Raw genomic sequence first — 5,810 nt, 5'->3', positions numbered from 1 at the left:
ATCAAGAATATCCTTTGAGGAAAATACATGATATATTGGGGACAAAGTGATTGTGGCTCAAGGGTTTTAATGGTTGGTTTTCGAGGTTATTATTATATATACCATGTTTTAAAAAAAACATTTACTTTTACTTAGATCCTTCTTAATTTTTATAAAAATAAAAGGTTTGGGCTTAATACTGATATAAAGACATGTATAAATCAGTATAAAGACATGTATAAATGATGAAAGTTGAAACATTTCATATACATTAAGTTATGCATACATTAGATTCTGAAACATTCAAGAAAGAAAATAAAAAGAAAATATAATAAGATTATGAAATAATGCCAAAATAAATATATTAATATCTTATGAAGACTATAAGAAAAAAATGAAATTATAAAACAATATCAAAGTATCCATATTCAAATGGAAGTAGGAAATAAAAACTAATAATCATTACATCTTATGTATGGTCTTTGTCTTAAAAGCTGGAGTAGTATTTGTCCTAGGCTACATATTTTAATAGGCTGGAATCGTCTATATCTGCTTCCAAATACTCCCTTGTTATCAATTCATCAATTCTTTTTTGGATAGCTTTAATTTCTGGAGTGAATATATTTTGAAGTTCTTGAACACAATCCCTCATTAATTGTTGCTGATGCAAGACTTTTCTGACCTTCATTATTCGAACAATCACACAATCTATTGTGTGACATCTTTCTTCATTAACAGATTGGATGACTTTCTTCTTCTCATCCACTTCCACTTTCACTTGTGGAAGTGTAATTTTAATCTTTGGGGATTTATGTGTAAAACTGGGATTGAACTCAAAATGGTCAGTGGACGATATTGATTTATTCACAGGATTCTTGAGCAGAATATTATACTTTCCGCATGATACGGAATGTAATAGTCTAGTAACATCTTCGTCTTCCGAATTTACTTGTAATTGGGAAACGATTTCTTGATAACTCATACTTCCAGCGTCATTGAATAATGATAACATCGCTGCTAGAGATGTTGGAACTGTTATTTCTATGGTCTTGCTATCGAATCTAGAAATGATGTCGCAGGTCCCCAGAGAATATATCCACGTAAGTTTGCGATGCTTATGGATTCCATGATAAAATTCGTTGAACACCTGGACACATCTAGCCATCTCAGAAGGTATATTCAGCTTCGAATGCTTGTAAGATGGCCACGATGCCCTATTCAATACTTTAACCCCCAAAGATATTGGAAGGTCATTTGTAAAACTAGCTTCCATTTTCTTTGAGATATCGAAATCATTAATCATGATCTGCATGTTTAAGGTGAGAGTGCCACACTGGCTCTTCAACCTTGACAACATGTTCTTCTCGTGATGGATATTTATGCCCTTGTCGAACAATAATCTCTTGGCTAATTTTTTGCTGCAAAATTCTGTAAATAAATCCTTATCACTGACGTAATCGACAAGTTCCCCAATTTTTTCGAAAATGCTCTCAATATGGTCGTCGTCGTCCATGTGTACTTTTCCTCTGCTAGCCTTCCTAACTACACTATCGCAAAATTCTGCTAATACCTCGGCACTTGGGTTTCCTCCCACGCTTTGATTGCATATTACCGAAAATGCTTCCCTGCAAGCCATAAGAATACCCCGATGATTTTGAAATTCCTGCTTTGCATAACCATGCATATACTTGTCATGCATTTCAATAACCTTGTGGTGAAATTCATGCTTATCAGCAATATCCTCTGCCCATTTAATCAATGCTATTGCTTCGGTAGTTACATGTTCTTTTAAAATACATGCCACTGGTTCCAAACCCTGGGGTATCTTACCAAACAACCTATACATCCTGGAAAGGTCGTCTTTCTTGTCATCCCTAAGCAACACAGGGCAACAAGAATCCTGTTTTTCCAAAAGTTGAGTTTCATAGCGGGAGAGGAGTTCATATTCTACTGTCTCCATTAAGTTGTGCTCGCTGCTGGAGTGCAAATAAGGGGCAACTTTGTGCTTCTCATTTGTCAAGCATTTTTCAACTTTTACCATATATTGCGGGCAAGTTTCTTCAACAATCCATAAAGCGGCCTTTCGAGCATAGTAAGTTGCAGTGTCTTCAAACAAGGGCTTTTCAAGATCATTCTTGTAGCAATCCATACCAATTTCTAGAAAAATGTCGACAACGTGTTTCACCAAAGCCCCCTCAATCATCTCTCCCTCGCGCTCTCGCCTAATCAAATCCAACACACCATTCTTCACATCAATCCCCATCACAAGCTCCCGGAAGCAGAGGAAGGCAACTTCTCTTAGAGTTGGCAGCACAACACCCGTCTTTCCTTTGACCAAGTACAGATCCAAAGGAGAGAACATGGTTGACATGCGTCGGACCAGAACCTTGTAATTTTCCCAACGTTTCTCAAATTCTCTAACAGTCAACTCACCGTGTTGTTTTCTCAATGCTGGTAAAACAATCGAAACTATGTATTCTTCAAACGACTTCCTGTACATTTCATACAGTCGCCGATCGTTGTCGTGAGGAGGCAGGTCTTGGGAGCACAGTCGGAAAATAGTTATATAAGTGTTCATAAACTCCTCAGCAAATAATTCATCATCGTTTAACTCTCCTTCTACTCTTTTTCTCAACTTTCGGATACATGTGGAGATCAAACCGCACGCTTCCTCCCACGTCTTCATTATAATCTCTTCTTTCTTTTCTTCCGCGCCAATAATTAAAGATTTCGACTCTGCGCAGCCCTGGCAATAACAAATGTTATTGTTCCTGCGCGCCACTAAATAAAGATTTCGACTCTCGAGCGCCGGTAAAGATTTTGACTCGACTCTTCGCAACTCCCGCAAGAATGTTACTGTTGGTTATTCAATGTATTGTGACAAATTCAATTCTATATTTATAGGACACCGGTCTCACACCTACTATTCTTTGGCCGACATTTACCTCTCATAAATATGTTTCATTTCGCTTTATGCTTGAGCTTTATCCAATGGAAGTGTTTTATTTCCGTGATTTAATTGCTTTGCAAGGGGTTTTAAAATATGAATGGCTTTGCGAGGGTTATAAAATAGGAATGGATTTTCATGAGGGTTTGGGTTTTAAAATAGGAATGGGTTTTTTTCAGCTATGATAATAGATTAAGTATACTTAATATGAATTTTATAGAGAAGAAGGTGAGAAAGTTTTATAGATAATTAACTAGTGGGGTTATGGGAAGGCTTAAGATTAAGGACATATTAAGATTTAGTTTCAATATCTTGTTTAATAAGGTGGAACAACTTCTCTAAGGTTAAAATATGTCCCTCACAAGTGGATGGCCCCCTCTTCAAGTGGGATAATAAGTGGGACAATTGGTTCGAGAGGATTAGACTGCACATACTCGTTGAAATACCCCTTGTTGTGCCTTTTATCCGTAATCATTTGGCTAACAATTATCTCTTATTTGTGGATTTCATAAATCTGTTTCAATTGCCTTTTATCATTCAGCTTTTCTTAGATTAGGTAGCATATGTTGATTTAATTAGCTTACAATGACTTGTTTGGGTGGGTATGTAAATTAGCATGAAAGGGTGTTCCTTACATTACATGAGAGTTTTAAAACAAGAATATTTTGGCTATTATTACAATCCAAATACACTTAATATGAATATCATTGAGATGAATGTGAGAAACCTTTATAGACAACTAGAGGCCATGAGAAGGCCTAAGATTGAGGACATAAAAATCAATTTCAAATTGAGACGGTACTATAAGAGGAAGTGTAGTGCCTTTTCAAATAAATTGTATCTCTAGAGATGGCCTAGAAAGGAGAGACCAAAAGGACTAAATTGTTAGAGGAAAAGGCATAGTATCTCGACGAAAACATTGTGAAAACATTGCTAATTGAACATAAAATATCCATAAAAGGCCTCCAAGTAGTTGTGGATGATGAAAAACAAGGTGGCGATTTTGTTGAGATAGTCATTTTGGTACATGTGGAAGGAAATCCTCTCGAGGAGGTTCGTCAGGGAGTTCAATGTCTAGCTAATAGTTTTATGTCAATTAATATGCAAGCAATATTATAGTAGTAAAATATTAACATTGTAATTGAGGATCATTTTGTTGTTTTACTAGAAATGAAAGAAGGAAGTTCCATGGAAGTATAGAAGTCATTAGTGAAGGAGATGAAAGAAACCATGCTTATGTGGACAAGCAAGAAATGACCTAAACTGATTTGGGTTGTTTTAAAAATAACATTCTGGAGTTGCTAGTTCTGAAGTGGATTTCACTGCATGAGTAGGTGATCTAAGTGTATATTTGTGGCCACCCACTTGTTCCCCTTAGACCCCCAACACTATTTATTCCCCTTAATTGTAGCATAGTTTACTACTTTTGGAGGGTTTTCGGGCCCTAAAATTCCGAATCCGTTTTGAGGCCCTAAATGATGATTTTTTTTGAAAAACTGAAAAATCCATAGTTTAGAGTAGGGCTTTGTAGATAAAAGTTGTAGTTCTTATGTAGATCTTTCTAACGAGGTATCGTGTGCATTAAAGGAAGATCGTATGCCAAAAGTACGACCCTAAGAAGTTGGTGTACCAATTAACCCCAACAGGGCCCACAAACGTTTGGTGATTCATCTCTTAGGGTTAGGTTTTTTGATCTGTGGGGTTTTCCTTTGTTTCTCAATAATAAAATGGCACATGAGCTTCACTGGAAGGAAGTTCAGAGGCATGTAACTGCGACATCTCTTCTCAGATATAAGCTACCATTGCCTGGACTAGTTTATTTCCATGTTGCATGTAAACAATTTTTAGTAATTTGTTATCAATGAATTGAAGTTTAGTTTTTGTTGTATCTCTATGTCTCTATATTTGTATTTAATTTCATTCCTGCATAAATTTGGACAAGTGGTATCAATGCATATTTGTCTTTCTCTGTTTTTCTATGCATGTCCCCAATGAGGTATAAGGAGTTAGGGCTTGAATTAGTTGAACCTTTGCAGGACCGGCCTTGCTAATCCTAATGACCTCCCATGGAAGAAGAAAATAATGATAAGGGAGTAGGAGATCCTTTCAAATTATTGCTCGAAGAATCCCTCGAATGAAAAAGGAAAGAGATGATGGAAAAATATTCCCAAACACTTTAGTGGATTCCCACAACCTACACATCTTCATCGAGAACCACCTTGTAGGTGCCACTCTCTTTAAGGTACAAGTCAACTTTGACATTCCCATATTTGAAGGCCAGATACATGCAGATGTCGTAGATAAATGGTTAAATCTATTAGAAGGATATTTTTCAGTTCATGATTTTTCCAATAGGGAAAATATTATTTTTGCACTTCTCAAAATCGTCCATGATGCTAAGGACTGGTGGGAAACCTATTGTGAGCAAAGGGATAAGAGGGAACCCTCACTATTTTCAGTTGCACCCACTTGGAATTATTTTCGATATGCCATCAAGGAACAATAATACCCTATCAAGAGCTATGAATATAAGTATAGAAGATGGACCACACTACAACATGGAAGGGACCAAGACGTGTTGGAGTTCACAAATATTTTTCATACCCTTCACATGAATTTGGGTATTAAGGATTCTAAGTGGCATCCGGTACTCAAGTACTGCGACTGTCTAGATAAATACATCAAGGAATAAATGGAGTTCTTGTACATCTCAACGCTTGGCACCACCTATCGATATGATGTCAAGATCCGACAGAAATTTAAATAGAAGAAGGGAGACTTTGGATCTGTGAATTTGAAGCAAGGCAAAGGTGCCCCCAAACAGCAGAACAAAGGACAAATCCAATGCGGTGTAGCCCAGGACAACTTACCGAAGCTGCAAGAA

The 5,810-nt window shown here is 36.7% G+C and overlaps 1 pseudogene; it reads right to left on the bottom strand.

Moving 5' to 3' along the window:
* Nucleotides 1-490: 490 nt before the first annotated feature.
* LOC149210874 (cullin-1 pseudogene) lies at nt 491-2,665 on the bottom strand (annotated as a pseudogene).
* Nucleotides 2,666-5,810: the final 3,145 nt, after the last annotated feature.

Source organism: Pinus tabuliformis, chromosome 1_2 (genome assembly GCF_031772625.1).
Source record: "Pinus tabuliformis cultivar Carrire ecotype Pingquan chromosome 1_2, CPIR1, whole genome shotgun sequence".
NCBI lineage: Eukaryota > Viridiplantae > Streptophyta > Pinopsida > Pinales > Pinaceae > Pinus > Pinus tabuliformis.
Note: the sequence above shows the minus strand (reverse complement) of the source record. Positions and strands in the feature narration are given on the sequence as shown.